This window comes from Typopeltis vanoorti, chromosome 15 (assembly GCF_054136105.1).
Source record: "Typopeltis vanoorti isolate ZY-2024b chromosome 15, IOZ_Tvanoo_1.0, whole genome shotgun sequence".
Lineage (NCBI taxonomy): Eukaryota > Metazoa > Arthropoda > Arachnida > Uropygi > Thelyphonidae > Typopeltis > Typopeltis vanoorti.
Window position 1 is genome coordinate 88,174,989 of NC_143563.1, and position 18,765 is coordinate 88,193,753.

The window sequence follows — 18,765 nt, forward strand, 5'->3', positions numbered from 1 at the left end:
GAGAGAGAGAGAGAGAGAGATCGAGAGAGAGAGAGAGAGAGAGAGATGTGTCATCGTGGGCTGTCACATTGGTAGCATGTCCATACGTGACATTGCTGCTCAACTGGATAATCTAAAATCAACGGTTGGCGATGTGATCAATAAATTGTGACATTCTGGCATCACCAGTGCAGGAAAACATCCAGGTCGGCACCCGAAAATGACTGACATGGACAGGAGGAGGGTGTTAAAACCGGCTATAATCGGCATAGACCATCCGTGATGAGTTCCAGAGCTTCAGTAACATCGTGTTCAGCATGATGTTACTGAAGCTCTGGAACTCATCACGGATGGTCTGTGCCGATTATAGCCGGTTTTAACACCCTCATGTCCCTGTCAGTCATTTTCGGATGCCGACCTGGGTGTTTTCCTGCACTGGTGATGCCAGAATGTCACAATTTATTGATCACATTGCCAACCGTTGATTTTAGAAGAGAACTCCATTTAGTGGGTTTCCACGGAAGAGAAGCAGCACACAAGCAAACATCAACATCACAACCACTAACAAGGCTGCTCGACTGACCTGGCGCAAAGAGCGTATGAACTGGACAATTGACTGGAAAAAGATGCTCTGGAGCGACGAATCACGGTTCATCTGTTTCCAGTCTGATGAGTGAGGATGTGGAGGTCTGGTGAACGCTTGTTACCACAGCGTGTTGTATCCACCGTAAAGTTTGGTGATGGAAGAGTAATGGTGTGTGTATGTGTGTGTGTGGTGCATTCAGCTAGTACAATGTAAACTTTTGTTTGGAGTAGGACCACTGATCGTTGTTCATGGTTCCATGAAGGAAGCTCAGTGCCTTGATATTCTGGATAATCAGGTGCCTCCTACACTGTGGAGTTTTCATGCAACGGACCTGTGTTACTATGAAGATGAAAATGCCCCATGCCACAAAGCTGCAGCAGTTATGGAATGATATGAAGAGATAGTTAAACGACTGCCCTGCCCAGCACAGAGTTCCTGTGGGAAGAATTGAAGCGGCACTTGAGGTTCAGAGCAGCATGTCCTCGATCTGTCGCTGAACTCAGTGCTGCTTTGATGGATGAATGGAGACAAATTCCACCTGATATCTGTCACCCACTGGTGGAAAGCCTCCCACAACGTAGAGATCAAAGTCAAAGTTGGACATATCCGATATTAGGGTTCTCCTGCGTATAAAGTGATTTGTTTTTGATAAATATAAATTATGCCACATAGATAAATCAATATTTGGTTATTATCTATCAGTACATATTGTTAATTCTTTCACCAGAGAATGAATGATGTACCTAAAGTGTTAATATATTTCTAAGTGTTTTCGTTTCACTTTTATGGTAGGTAAGCTATAGCTTATACATAAATTTATCGATATGATCTTATAGCAATGTCAACTGAAACAACCAATAGCAATAACGATATATTAAAAACTCGTAGGTGTGCTTCAATTACTGAGAGAAATGAATATAAATTCGCAAGATATAACTAACACTTTTCTTTTTCACTTGATACTAAATTTATTTCACTTAACTATATTAACAATCTATTATCTATATAATCTTTTTTAGGCACCTTTCACAAAATAAGTAAGCAGCTTATTGGTACCCTGATATGTTTGTCTACGTATATAACAACGCAAAGCTCATCATTAGCAGCTTTAACGAATTTAATGAAATTTGGTAGTTGTATATCTGTTAAAATGTACCGAGTCATCTCAGTCAGCGATCCTATTATAAATACTAATAATGATCCCATTTTCAATGGGATCATTATTAGTATTTAAATTTGACAAAACTATTTGAAGCAAAACAAAATTATTTAACTACGTTACAAATGGTAACAAATAAACTATCCAGCGTATATAAGCTGCAAATGGGTTTACATTAATTTGTAGCGAAAATGAAAAATGTCGGTATGCAAGAATGCAATTGGGAAACACACTATTTCATAATTGTCTAGGATCGTTCAACACTGGTTTTTGCTTCACTTTTATTCCACTTCAAAAGCTTGTTACGCTTCTTATTAAGTTGGGAGAATAATAACTCTGTCACTAACAAACAATTAGCAGAATTTTGCGTTAAAAGAATTTAGGTGCATACCTGAGACTTTTTTTGTGATAGAATACTCTCTCTCTCTCTCTCTCTCTCTCTCTCTCTCTCTCATTCTCTCTCGATAACACACACACAAGCGCGCGCAGATTAACCTTGCTCAAGCTCAAATAATAAGCAATGGGCAGACTTCACATTTTTTCTGCACTCTCATAAAATCAGTTCAGTAAATCCAACAGACAATTATTCAAAACAATCTTTCTGAGAATTTTAACGAAGTTATTATTATTTATTTTACCAATTCTTTCATAAGGAGAAGTTATTTTTAAATGGTTAGTAAGGTAACAAACGATCACTCTGAAAAACTCTTCTTTAATATTATTATAACGAAATTCTTCCAGGAGAAAAAAAAATGGCTATATAAATGTTGTGTGTTGCCCAAGAGTTTATCAAATTCAATGGAGACAATCAAGGTCAGTAGATACTTAGCATGACCCGTTCCAGAGAGAACGAGACTTCTCATAATGAGAAAACACAGAATTATCCATAGGAAAGCGCATCCAACCATCCGCTTAGTGCTCGTAATGGTAATATATCTCGAAATCGTGTTCTCCGAGATGGAAAGAACTGTCTGGGAAGCGAAGCCGAAATAGGTTTCCGGTTAAGGTTACAGCCGTAAATCGAAAAGTAGGTAAGATAACGAGGCGCTCTGCCAAACATAATCTTTCAGTTGTTATCCAGGAAGAAAGAAACGACATACAATAACGTGGAAAGCATGAGGAGCGATCCTGCCAATCTCTATCAAATCTGAGATTTAGTAGAAAGCGATAAATACAATTTTGCTACTGATAGTTATTCGGTTAACAACCCGTTTCCAATTTACAAGCAAATGTTCCATCAGTCTATTCGGAGTAAACGATGAATGAAACGCTTGGATAAAGAACAACTGTTATTCTGCCGGTTAAAATTGCAACTCAAATGCTGACAACAAATGCAAGTCGAAACCATTATGAAAAAATAAGAAAATACACCTACAGTCATTTCCGGAGTGTCAGATGATGCTTAAGCACTTTATAAGTTAAATTAGAAAACTGAGTTGTTTCTGGATATGGAAAGAAAGCCTTTTTATCATATTAAAGAATAGACTAAATGTGCAAATTGCATTCTGAAATATTACTTGCGTAGATGAAATGAACATATAAGGAGGGAATCACCTCACCAAGGAAATTTACAGACATTTTAAAAAAAGCCATCAACAGTTAAGATTTTGTTGGGAAAATTCGAAGCCAATATTATGATATATATCCCAATCGGCAGAGAACCCACTTACTAGCAGAAATAAGTGAAAAAAAATTCAGCTTCTTCAACATGCATTCAAGTCCGGTTTGAAGACTATCACAAATACAGAGTCCGTCAAAAATGTATACACACCTTAACAGATGTCATCAATGAACTTTTTTCGAAGTTACGGTAGCAATGTGTAGTATGATGTTCTTTATCTCAAGCGATGTCGTTACTCACATGAATTCTAGCATCAACACGTGACCAGCAGGACAGTCAAACAAAATGCCGAGGCACGATTGTCGTTCGAGGAACGCAAGACCATTTCGAAGTCCCCCCCCCCCCACGTTCTCCTGATTTAACACCCTTGAACTTCTACCTATGGGGGACGCTAAAGGATGTAGTGTACCGTAGAAAATTTGCTAACTGATGGCTCTTCGAAAAGAAGTTGAAACGACATGAGCAACAATCCCACTGGACACTTTAGCCAACGTTGTCCAATCAGTAGTTCGCCGTAATAATATGTCTGGAAGCAAATGGTAACCACTTTGAGCACCTCGTGTAATTGTACAAGTCAAAGGTAACTTGCATTCATCCCTTAATATCTGTATAAATTTAGTATTACAATGTTTATACAGGTTTTTCTTTTGCTGAAGTGCGCATACATTTTTTTAACGGACTCTGTATAAGGCACTTTCAATTTCTGTTCATGGTTGGCATTAACAGTGAATCTATTCCAACCGAATTTCAAATGGAGATACAGATACATATGACACAAATGGGAACCAAAAAATACATTTTAATATTACACAATGTAAGCTTTTTAAACTTTTCATCTGTACTTAAAGACCATGCGATAAATGGCAATCTTCTTAGAAGCATCTATCACTGTGATAAGTTATTTTTATATATGAAGATTGTCAAAAGTGAATACAAATAAAACCAGACAAGAAGAGAAAGAGAGAGAGAGAGAGAGTGGAGAGTTGCTACCACTCAATATACTCCAAGACCGTAGGAATATTAAACAGATAAAAAATTGTACTGACCTTGTCATCATATTAAAAAAATCAATCAAAAGAATAAGCTTATAAATAAATTTCGTTTTTTTTTTGTAGTATTATAACCGTGGTCGGAGCAGGATTTTGAGGTTTTTCAAATAGATCCTTGTGCAAAAAGATCTCTAGGAGGCTGTGCAGTCTTACGAATATCTAAGTGCAACCTACTAAGGCGAGAAAAGGTTCTTCACTACTAGATTAGAAGTTATTTGCAAAATTACACTAAAGCGTATTGTCTGTTTCAGAATAAAAGCTTTTATGTTTTGTGTTTTCAAAAAAAAAATCAACTTCAAATTAGCTAAATACGTGTTCAACAGCGATGAGAAGTTTGGTCTGTAAAGCAACTTTTTCCGGACTATGTAACAATACTTATAAACAAAACAAAAAAATAATAAAAATATAAAGAAAACAAAACCCTTACTCCATTCACTCTACTAATGTACTATAGGTTTACAACCTTTCGTGAGTGGTAGTCACGTAAAAAATTACACACTATAAATAATTACACTGAAATACCTAGTGAAATAAATACAACCTGATAAGAAAGATTAACGAAAGCTGTTTCAGTTATTGAAACAAAAAAGCGCATATGTAACTTTTTTTATTAAAATTAACTAGCAGATGTTTAAAGCAACATTAAAAGAATTTATTCTTCAGCTTAATATATATAGAAATGAAATTCTGATTAGAATGGGTTCAGTTTTGTTCCATCTTATCGAACGATAATATCAGAATCACAATACGATATATGAAAGCAGTGGCATTTGGTGTTGTCACAGGCTATCACTTAGGAATCAGTTTCAAAAACACAAATGCTGCAAATAATTGCATCGTGTTGAATGAGAATCAATTTTCCACAGCAAGCATTACCGATACACAACAATGGCAGACATATAAAGTTCATTTTGTTATTTAGAATCTACTTATAGAAGAACTGTGATCGTGCATTATGAAAATGAACTTATTTTGAAGTGATAGTACAATATTTGTACTATCACTTCAAAATGTATTACTAAAGGAAATAAATTATATTTGTATTGCATTCGTGATATAATGTGAAAAGTTCAAATACAGAACATGCATACTGGACTAAAAACAAATAAGAAATTAAAGATAATTATGAAATGATAGGTGACTTAATAATATTCCTTTATCGTGTGGAATTACTCAATGGTTTCAATCATTTTGCCACATTTTGCTAAATAATGATTTAACTGAAATCAAAACTGAGTTCATATTAACAGACAAAGCATCACAACTGACTCTGGGCAACCCATTCCACTCATTCACAACTCTCCAAGCAAAAAAATCTAGTCCTCACATCCCTACTAACCATACCTTTATTCAACATCCAGGGATGATCCCTTATTCTAGCTCCTCTAGCCAAGTGCTGAAACATTTCCCCAGCATCAAATCTATAAAACCCTTTAGACAACGTAAATATTTCTATCATATTCCCCTCTTCTTCTCCTGTAAACCAACTTCTACAGACACACACACAATTATAGACAAGCTGTGGAATATTTGTGGAAGATTCGGGAAATACATATCCTAAATACTAAAGAAACATATAATATGAACAAAAAAGTGAACCATGTACCGAGGAAGCCGAAGGGCGAATACCTTTTTCTTTCTCAGTACATGGAACTGAAAAAGAAAAAGGTATACATCCTTCGGTTTACACTCTAAATTGTTTACATGGCTAAAATTAAAAGCAGCTACTTGGCTGACTTATTAACTGCTTAGTATGTAAATATATTTCTGCAATTTAAACAGTATAAGGGGAGAAGTAACAACAATACTTATTAAATCCCTAAGAAAGCAGCGCTTTTTTGAGACTTGTACAACAACCTACATTCAGTTATGATGAAAACTCTAATCATATAATAGGGAATAAAAAAGATAAGCTAAATTAAATCTGAAGTTATTGCTTCCTTGCATGAGATGTTTTGGAATAGTACTAACATGTAAGGCAGTGTTGAGAAATATCCCTATATTCCAAACTATAACATCAGAATGGCGGGGATAATGCCTTTTTATTACTTACCACATTAAAGAGCAGTGCGAATCCATAAGCAAACGGCCCTTGCGAAGTGCGAATTAACCAAAAGAAACTTGGACATAAACTGTATTAACAATATGAGAAATGACATTTATTATTTCCTTCGTCGTGCCTTTCAGCGATACCTAAAGGTCATAAAATCTTGTGAATCTAAGAATAATTGTTCTTACGGAGCTCTTTAAAAGAGAACATAACCAAACTATCCTTGAGTCACGAAAGAGGTTGAATTATTCCTGCTAGAAGTACTCTGAATTAATGCATTTCTGCAAGTAGACATATTTTCATTATCGTTTAGGACAGAGCTATAAAGCTAAACAGTTATCATAGTGAAGCAGATATGCAGGTCCTATATGCTTTATGCTATTAAAGGTACCATAAGTTCGTGCAACAGCACGAGAAAATAAGATTAACCAGTTACAGTGCACGCTAATATTACTATTGCAGCAGTAATACGAGTTCTTCACGAAACTTGGGCAGTGATGCTCATGCAGCTCCTATTTAGTAGATTGCAGGAGTTTTTATGGATTTTCCAGAGGAAAGGCAAGTCCATTAATAAAATAAATAAAATTCCAATAATAAAATTCTTATTTTTCATTTACTTTTTTTTTGAATAAAATATATATATCCCTGCGCAACAATATGGAAAAGGAGGCTGAATGGAACAATCACTCACACGTCTAGCATGCAGAAAAGAGTATTAAATATAGCAGTATTTTTAAAGTGTGGTCCGATGCACGGTACCGGTCCTTGAAAAAAATTATGGATCCTCAGAAAAGCTAAAAATTCAACTGAATATAGCAAAGCTTTTATGATAATAGAGTTGTCCCTTTATTCCAACCTATAGGATAAAAATTAACAGTTATTGGTGAATAAATTTATTATACATGAAATGGTAATCAACAGACATTCTTGGATATTTTCGAAGTTAAGGATGACGCAGCAATTAGTGCAGAACTTGATAAATGAACCGAAAAGTGTATGACGTTGGAAATAATGTTAAAAGATGAATAACCAATACGTGAGCATAGAATATATCAAATAGTAGAAATAAATTATGCAAAAATAAGAATTTAAAAGGTTTACATTTAAAATTGATGATCTAAAAATCTCTAACGTGCAACAAGACTGTATCATGGATGATGGTTTCCTGCCATTTCGTTGAATTCATAGTCGTATTTTAAACAGAACAAAAAGTAGCTATGAGTTTGCCGCGTGGTTCATCATAAAAGCTTTATAATAGACAAAGCCTTACCATAACCGCGCTGTTATTTTCAGTTGATCATCTACTATCAGAGGCTACATGATAACTAAAAAAAATTTCAAATATGGTATGGGAGCTTGATAAAGAAAATCAAGCTATAAATTATAAAAAAAATAATAAAATTAAAACAGAAATTTGTAACTGTTCCTTATTCAAGTTTAATGGTATCCAATATCAGATATACCATTAAAATTACCGTACTGTTTTGCTGTTATTACACATTTACTTATGTAAACGCGTAAACATTTACAGTAATAAAAATTTACTTATAAAATATAAATGTGTAATACCAGTATGGGCGTGCTTCGAGTCACAAATCTCTGCTAACAAAAATTTCATGGTCAGCTATTACAGTTATGCTTTAATTGCAATTATGATGCCCTGGATGACAGGAGACGCCCTTTGGAACGATGAACTTAGCTATACTTTTTCATCGGATGGGAGAATCTGGCTCTGGCGATACTGGACTTGTCTAAACTAAATCAGGGGAAAGTGTGATGGTGTCAAAGTATTTTTTTATGGATGGAATTAGTCCAGTTGATTTTATGGATACTACCAATGTGGGAAGAGGGGTTACATGAAAATTCATCGAAAGACAATTCATCGAAAAAACAATTCACCGAAAATTTTAAATTTTCGATAATGTTATGATAAAAGTAATCCATTTAGAACAAAAACTGAACCATGAAGACAGCTTCTTGTACTGGCAATTTCTACTAATTCCGAAAGTCAGAGAGATTTTGTAATACAGTACATAATTTGGAGACGTTATTTCTTTGTCGCCCCGTATAAAGCTGAACTGAAAACTGGAACGGTTCGACATTTTCTTGTAAAAGTTTCAAATAGCGAATCTGAGTAAAATTCATCCCATAATAATTGCTGTATTTAAGTCGCATATTACTACTAGCAACAATAATAATAATAATGGAGCATGCGTAGTTCAGGCGTTATAAACGAAGCCGTTTAGATAGAAAGACCTGGGTAGTTGGAATCCCATTTACGATGCGCATAATTTTTATCAGTCCTGTTCAGCTAAAGGTAAGTTAGCAGGCATAATACGGAAATGGCTGAGATTTTCCTCCCCGGAAACAGGCAAATCAGTCTCATGAGCAGACATGAAACAGTTATTGGACAAGAAAGACTATAAGAAACCATATTGTTCTATAATTTTTCCCTAGTAAAGTGGCATTGCTATCTCACTCTGCAGGGTTCAGTTTTTGTTCTAAATGGATCAATTTTCTCGTAACATTTTCGAAAATTTTAAATTTTCGGTGAACTTTTTTTTCGATGAATTGTATTTTCGACAAATTATCGTTCGATGAATTGCCTTTTCGGCGAACTCTGCGGATACCGTGAAGAGGTGTGCCTGAATGCTCTGGATAAGGCTGCACTTCCTTGACTTCATGGAATTCAGCAGTGAACAGCTACACCCATTCCATAAAAAGAATGCACACTGTCGGGAAGTTTTAAATGACTTTGTTCGAGAATAATAAGAGCCGTGAAGTAAACTTGCTAAACATTTGCTGGCCTGATTGGCTCAGTGGTTAGCGTAAACGATTTCCAACCAGCAGGTTGCGGGTTCGAATCCAGCCACGGGCATGGATGTTTGTGATTGTCTTCAGGTGGGAAATGAATTTTATCGCCCTGTGTGAGACTACCTCCCCACTTATTGGAGGCCTGAAGTGGCTTGGAAAAGTTCAATGTTTGGTCTCCAGAGCAGGTTTCGGGACTATGTCAAAAATAAATTAAAAAAATTTACAATATATATATATATATATATATACTGTCCGACCACATATACGAGACTCTCAATATTGAAGGGGAGAAAAGAATAAGGCGATGTACGAATTCGTCACCAATACACGAAATCACGTGCTTTATACATAAATTTTCCAGCTGTTGTATAAATCAAAATAGTCATTACTTTAAAATCTAAAATTTTCACACTAAAAAGCTAATTTCCAGACGTATAATAACAACACTTATCCCACGAAACGCATTGATTACCCTATTATCGGAAGAATGGATTCGCTTTCTTCCGTCATGCGCAGAAGTGTCGAGGGGTCTCGCATCTGTGGTCGCACAGTATATATATACTGTGCGACCATATATATATACATATATAATAGTATTAGTAAACCTATAGTACATTTGTACCATGGGAAGGCTATGGACTTTTCCATTTTTATCATATATATATATATATATATATATACATATATAATAGTATTAGTAAACCTATAGTACATTTGTACCATGGGTAGGCTATGGACTTTTCCATTTTTATCATATATATATATATATAGCAGTTAATCTTATTTGCAGAGAGTATTATGTTTGTCAGTTTCCAGTGTTCTCTAGCTCGGTGGCCTGTTATAGAATGAAAAAACCCAAGTTTCTCAAAGGGAAAAATCCTATAAGCGCAATATCAGGCACACTACCTGAAAGGCCCTTATAAAGGTTCCTCGAGCGGTACATGGGATTTGAATCTAGATCTTTTCAAACATAGGACATCGTCCTTATTCTAAAAATTAAGAATACCAGTCTTAACTATTACGAGTAATTAAATATGTCAGAACGCGCAGATAGCCCGTTGTGTTTGAACAATACCATATAAACAGACACCATTTCAATTTATATTAGTTAAAATAATAAAAAATAAACTTTTATTAAAATACAAAATTAATAAACTTAAAAACTAGATTGATGAAAGAAAGAAAGAAAAATTATGATCGTCTAATCAAGGTTTATTTTGAAGAAAAGAATTTGGGCATTTCACTGAGAAAAGTGACACGTTCTCCATAGCGAACTATTCCATTCTAATTAAAGGAAAGTTCCTACAGGTAATATGTCATATCCAGTATATATTCATTTTTAAGCATATTTTTCAAACGATTCATCTGTTTATTTATTTAGTTTTACGCTGCTAACTAAGGATTCAATTGCAGCAAGCAACTTGATAATTAAAGAATCATACGGAAAATTTCTGTATACACAGATCGCAACACACAAGTAATTCTGAACTGAAAACATGATAGTCAAGAAAAGATGGATCATAAACAATTCCTCAATGTGTTTAAAATGTGACTCCAGAGTAGGTTCTGAACACGTTGACGCGTGCGTGTGGGAAATAATAATCTTTAAAGACTATGTATAGCGCTTCCGTAGCGCAGTTGGAAGAACTACCGTACGTTGCGCCCTTCAATTGGAAAAAGTCTAAGCTCGAGTCTCGTCATGATCTAAGGAATCCTTATATGGACTTTTTCAATAGAAGATGAGCTAGTCGATCTCATACGGAGGTAGCAGGGTTTTTTCTCCGGAAACTTGGGTTTTTCATCCCGCATACAGACAAATCGGTCCTTCAGAACACCCTCAATTTACAGACAAAAAATACTAGCTGTGGTGGTGATGGTGGGCAGTAGATGGCGCTGATGTAGATGATTGGTAGTAGAGGTTCGGTGTAGTGGTGGAGATGGAGAGTTGTATAATAGGTGTCCACCCGCGATGAGTCTTCGGACTCCTTGGAGGTGTCACGAATAATAATAATAATAATAATAATAATAATAATAATAATAATGTATAACAGATCCGGTGCCATGACTAAATCCGCAGAAAATGATTAAAAGTGCATGATTATAATACGTAACTGTATTCTGGTGCTAATATTTGAAAAGAAAAAACATTGAAAACGAAACAAAATTTTGCTGTTCTCGAAACGCTTTGCAGCACTTCAAATTGTAATGCAAAAACCGATAGTTTGTAATTTCCAAAGTACTCGTAAGTTCTATTTCTGACAATTCTGACACACTCTCTCGCTTTCTCTTTCTCTCTGAGAAAGCGAGAGCGTTAGTAATTTGCTCAAGACTTTGATTTCGCTTAGTGCAAGCTGTTGGACTTAACGAAATACTCGTACAACAAAAGATGTGAGCGTGGCGACCTAATTAGCCCGCATAATTAAGTCGGTGTATCGCCTTATAAACCATTAATGCCCTTATACATTATTAATATTTCGCTGTCGAAGAAAAACCACGAAAGACGACACGGAAACCTAATGCTCATCGAGGGAGCGTGTTTTCTTCTAGCACATTCTTAGAACTATGAGTGCGAAAGAGAAAAGCACGAACGCGAAAGAAGAAAAAAAAAACACATAACTTATCAAAGTTTCACAATATACGCAGGCTAAGTTGTTTACTAAGTAATAAAATGGGTTGTCAGCACTTGTAGTGATAATTAGATATTTGCTACTACTGATAAAAATGGCATTCTTTAAGATCTTTATATTTTAATATAAGGAGAGCTACACCATTATTGAATGCGTTCAGAGGAAAATGCAGCTTTTTACTAGTGAAGGTTAAACTCTGAATCACTAGCTACTTTTCACGAACAAAAGTCAACTTCTGTAATTGAAGATTCCGGATCTCGTCGAGATCCGGAATCTTCAATTACAGAAAAGTAATAAAACGGTCACATCAGAGTTTTATTTCAAGACTCGTTTTAAATTTCGTTTTATGAATTAGCAATAAATTAATTGTATAGGATATGCATAACTTTATTGTACTGTAAATTAAAGTTTTAATTAATAAAAAAACTATATAATTTTCTCTCAAATTCGACACTTTACACAGGGACTTTGAAGATCGACATATACTCATGTACAAAGTAGTGATCGACTAGAGTTTTTAAGTGTTATATCCCAAAACATTAAACTCAGCTGCTAAAATTACTGGAAATTCCTAAGGGAAATATACGATGTAACGTGTATAAGGCTAATGTCAGAAACACCACGTTCAATCGAACAAATATGTCACCTGGAGAAGAACATAACCTCTCCGAAAGTGCTAGCAATAGTTCATGTTCACAGTTAGAGAGATGCTTAAATGAGAAAGAGTGGACTCGGTCTGTCATGAACCCGCTGATTTGGAATGACTCTTCTTGATATAGACTGTTTATATCGGATAGGAAAACTTGAATCAGGAGTTTGCCATTTTAGTTGACGTGTTATGCTGTTGTTTTTTGTTATTGTTGTTGTAATACAGAGTTCGTTTGTCGATACGAACATGAGCCATGTACTTCCGCGTTCGACATCGCGGTGCACTTCCGCCATTTATGGAATTTTATGGCTAAGAACAATGTCTGTTCCAACAAGAAAATGCACCCCGTCACACAGTCTACTACAGTATCGTTTGAAGACAATAATGTGCATATAATAGGTACTGTCAAATTAGATTTCAGATCTAAACAGGAATATAAACACAATGGAACGACATGTTATGATTCATTCTTTGAGCCACTATCACTCGAAAAACTCAAGAGGAGCTTGCATCAGGAGGAGAAGTCTAAGACATAAACGTGGAAAGTTTACTTCGTAAATTAAATGTTGTCATTCAGAATCAAAAGATGGACGAATACGTAAAAAAAGCGGTATTTCGATCTCTTTCAGTACCGATACTTTTTCGTGGTGCTACCCATTTGATGATCCCCTATACCAGATCAATCACAAGGAATGGAGAAACCCCCCCCCCAAAAAAGAAGCGTAATGACGCTCTCCTTTTCCCCTCGAAATATGAATTTAAGAATGGCGATATTAAGTTATGTTGCATGAGACAAATATCACAAATAAAAAGTAACGTGATGTATACTGATTACGAAAGACCAAAAATAAAGACAATAGTTTACTGAACAGGAAGCCCAAATAGTTAAAAGGAAGCCCGAATAGAGCGTACCCGAACAACAGATTGTGAGTTGGAATTCTGTGGTGGATGTCTGTGAATATCTTTAGTAGGTGGGTGATAAATTTCATCACCCAGTGTGAGGCCTCTTTCAGGCCACTTTAGTCCGGTACTTAGCGGGCAGTTTGAAAAAGTTCCGTGTTGGATCTTTAGAGAACAGTTTCTAGATTATGTAAAGGATATAAAAAAAAAACGAAATAATAAAAACCCGTAACTGACGCACGATACTAATGCACTATACGGTCACCGCCTTTCGTAGGTGGAAGTAAAATAAAAAATGCCGAGAATCAAAACATATAATCAAGAATAATGAACGTACAATGCATACGAGTATGCATGCGTGTATGTATATTTTGAGTGATATACATTAATCACTGATTATGATTTACAGGCAAATCAACATGAAGATCTATTATTCCTGAATGATCCTGTGAAACAGAATGGATAACAAACGTATAATAAACGGAAATTTATTTAAATTTAATTTTGGTAAATTTCGAGGATTATAGGTGGTGTGCTTGTAGAAGCAAAGGAAAACAACTACTGTGAGTTTTATTTTTATTATTTTTTATCGATTTCGCATTATATCATAAAAAATTTAAACTTTGGATTACCGCATAATGAAGGATTAGTTGAGAAAACATTAGATTGCTTGTAGTTTATTAAGTTAATTTTTAACAGGGACAGAAAACCAAAGAGGGAAAATGGTAGCTTCAAACTAAGCAATTATGGACGCAGAAAAATTAGAATTTGAGTAGGAAAGTTGACTCCGTATGATAATTTTCACGAGTCTGTTTATGCCGATGGTGTGAAGTGTAAAGAAAGTGATAAAGGAAAATGTTATATTTATCTGAGAAGACTAATAGAAGTAGATGATTTAAAGTAAATAGGACAGACAGAAACGAATAAGTCTGGAATAGTGCAGTAACTAAAAATAAATATTGTAAGGAAGTAACTGAGAATTTTCAGGGTATCGGATTACTTGATGGCCTTTCATTGATGGAGCAGTACTCCATCAATTCTCCTTTAAATACGAGTCTTTAAAGGAGAATTGATGGAGTACTGCTTCATTTTCCAATTAGCCAGCATAGACCCTGCTCATTACAGTAGGACTTATAATTCCCAAAACTGGGAAGCTGCTTAAGCTCTCCAATACTCCGACGGTATCGCAGGAAAGCAAATTGGCCAGATTCACTGAATTCATTGAAAATAACATAAACAGAATTCCACCTACAAGTGATGACTATGAAAGATTCACTAAACTCTTTATAACATCTGGAAAAAGACACATCCTCCACAGGATTCAGAAAGATCTATAAGACATGCTGGTGTCAACTGAAAGTAGTATTCTTCTAGCAGAATATGAACAAAAGAACCACTAGACACTGTTTCTTTCCTCTTAGAATAGCTCGCTGGCCTGAAGAAATGAACAACCTCAACTTTATTAGAGGATCGAGTCGTCAGGCTTGGTAACTGCTCCGTTGACTGAGAAGTGCCAGCGCTCCAACAGAACTAAATGACAAGTAAATCCTAACAGTAATGCAAAAATCTTAGCACAAAAATCTAAATCTAGATTTCCACAGATACCAAGAAAGAGATCGATCGTCTTTTTCAAAAAGGTTTATTCTCATGATGTCCTATTTCTACAGAAATTTCAATCCAGTAGCTCTAGATGAAATTGATGCAGCTCAAACTAACTAAACAGGTAAAGTTGCTGGCCTTGATGATGGCATCCTTCCAGATTTTCTTACATATCTTGGCCTAAAAGCAAAAACTAGGCTACCAATTGCTTCTCTTCAATAATAAATGATGAACGACTTCCAAAACAAAAAATAAACTTCTGCAACAGGAATATAATCCATGAAAATAACAATTGCTACTTTGGTGTCGCACTTGATTGTGGCCTGACGACAACATTTAGAAACCAGGAACAACATCATAAACAAGTTCTAGGCACAACTTGGGGTTGCAATCCTTCGACTCAGAACAGCAGCCTTGGCTCTAGTTTTCCCAGTGGCAGAGTATTGCTCGCCAGTTTGCAGATGAAGTCACTACACTACTCTTGTGGAAACAACACGCAGCTCAACATGACAATGAGAACCATCTCTGGAACCTTAAGATCTTCTCCTCTCCCATGGTTGTCTGTTCTTTCTCACATCACTTCACTATGCTATAGAAGAGAAGCAGCTACCATCAAAGAAATAAAATCAGAAATAGCATGAATCTGATTCATGCTATTTCCGATAGCATGAAATAGCTATATATATATATATATAAAGATAACAATATATAAACATAAAAAAAGGAGTGAGAGAAAATAAAAGAGAGGAAGAATCGATATTTATACTTTTGGGTATAAATATCGATCATATTTTTTTCCCAAGCACCACGTTAGTCAGCCTCTGTCGGTCACCGTGTAGCCGTTTTTCTTCGGGTACGGTGTTCTTCCTCGCACATACAAAATTGACTTCGATTACATTTAGTAGTAGTCACATAAGGATAGAGAGGATGAATTTGAGTAATGTATACTTGACGTTTATGTTGGTAATTCATGTTACTTTAAGTCATTTTGTTAATTCATGTTTCATATCACTGAATTCATCATAGGTGGACTTATGCCTCCTGGGTAAAGAGTGAAAGGTGAAATGCTTCACTTTTCACTACTGATGAAGTTTCTTAAATCACCCTATATATCAAGCACATCAATAAAAATACTTGCTAAGAAGAATACAAGAAAGCAGTGATAAGGTAAATTGGAGATTACATTGAAGGATTGTAAATATTTTGTTAAATATTTGGCTTAACAACAAGAGTACAGTGAATGATGCTCAACAAAAGATGCAATGAATGAATGTACGTAAGCTTTGAGAAACCCCCCACTCCACCCACTACAAATAGATCATTTATTACAAACTTCTTACAAAGAAAAGAAAATGCATTTCTTGAAACTCGGATTAGTAGTAGTCACATAAGAATACCCTGCTTTTCTCTTACAATAAGACCTTTCTTATGTACTTTTCTCATGTTGGTGAGACTGCCATAAAAAATCAGTGCTCGAATAAAGTTCAGAGCAATGATAATTATGGCAGATTAGTGAATCGACATTTCAGGTGCGTATTGTTTAATTCCAGTGTCATAAAACAATGGCGAGCTCGATTGCTACTTTTATTTTATTTATTTATTTATTATTTTTGAGCATTTTAAATTCCACATTTGTGGGAGGAGGTAAAGGATAAATGTTATTTTTGATGGTTTGATAGAAATTAAGTATTTTACGTTAATATTTTAATAATGTAAAGTAATATTATTACTATGTTCTTATGTCAGTATACAAAAATGACCAAAATAATTTCCGATGACAAATCTGTTAGTGGTTGTTTAGAATCTCAGTTCATTTGTTTCTGTTTAGTTATTAGAGTAATTCGGAGAAGAGAAAAAAGATTTAGTGCAATAAGTAATAAATAAATCAGAACGAAATACGACGTGAAATAAAGCCGAATTGTTATTATCCTAATTCACTCAGATCCCTATTCTTAATATGTGATCCCTAATAGATGGTTTAAACGTTCTGTGGGTGCATGATAACCTTATTAAAATTTTGAAGTTGTCATTTGCAATATTATTTGCATTTTGGAAAGGAACGTTTGGTGACAGTTATGCACGGCATTACTTTCGGCCTTAAATAACAAGGTAATATTATTGAAATGAAAGCTTGAGAAGATAAAATCATGCTTCGTAGTTCAATTACAATATGAATTTGAACATTATCGTTCAGTACGAAAACTAAAGGGTTCTCATTAAATCTGGGATTAATCACAGGGATTAAATAATCCCTGTGATTTTAGAAGGAATAAGTGTAGAACAATAAATGCACATTAACTTTTTTACACTGATGAATAGTTAGGCGTGTGCCGACAGGGTTATTAACGTTTATGATCTTCCTTTGCTTACAAAGAAATCTTAATTTAAGTGTATATTTTGCACAATAATTATGAATGATACCGTCATTAAAATAGCGACATAAATGCACAATACATAGACTTTTTAAATATTTGAAGTAGTGTCCATTTACATTGAATATTTTTATTATTATATAAACCCTTCTTATACAGCTTCCAGGGATGACCTCTTGTTTTTCCTCATTCTATGTAACCTCATCCACATTAATCTGTAATAACCCGTTAGTAACTTATATGTCTCACTCATATCTCCTCTCCTTCGCCTCTTATCCACCATTCTCTGCACTTCCTCAATCTATCATCATATTCAACATTCAGGAGATCAGAAACGATGTCAATCGTGTATGGACCTTTTCCAATATCTCTTCATACTTCTGAAACCACCTGACTAAGTCTGTGAATATGTCCATATGCGGCCTGATTAAAGCCTATAAAATGGAACCATAATATCTTTACTTCTACTAATATACTTCTACACGGCAGTGTTCTTCGCATTACAGCCATAATACGCAGCACTGTCCTCACGATTCTAGCAGTGTGTCCCCGAAAATTTAGGTCTCTGTCCAAAATCTATCCTCATATTCACTACTTCCTCCAAGATATTCCCCACTAAATGTATACTTTGCTTCCCATTGTTTTAAAACCTTACAATTTTTTACGCTTGTAAAGCCACAAAGTCTACTCCATACCGTATAGTTCTTCCCAGATTTCCATCATTTGTAAATAACTGGATATCACCATTCAAACCTAGATCATTAATTTGTCTTGCAATTCCAATCCAATCATGGAATTGCAAGACAAATTCAAATGGCAACTGTGATAAAATAGAAAACGTCAGTGTAATAACTTACTTGGGATTAAAAATTGATAGTAATTTAAGCTGGAAACCGCATATTACCAATGTCGTAAATAAAGTAAGAATTATGTTAAATAGACTTTACTACGTAAAAAGATTCTTAAATTTAAATATGCTAAAAACATTATATTCTGCCTGGATTCAAAGCAGACTACAATATGGTATATTAAGTTGGGGAGGAATCTATCGCACTACTCTGAAACCCTTTAGTCTCGACTCAGAATAAAGTAATTAAAATCTTAACTAGAAACAAACATAAGGATACTGCAATGTGTAATAAATACACCATACTAAACATACTACCCCTTAGACATTTATACGTCTATAGGGCACTATCATTCATAAAAAACCACAACGAATACGTAAATATCAAACACGATACTTTCCTTAATAAACATAAGTGCCTGAAATATTTAGTTCCAAAAGCAAATAAAGAAGCATAAACACAAACATTATACTTATTTAGCGCCAAAAGTATTCAACACACTACCTTTAACA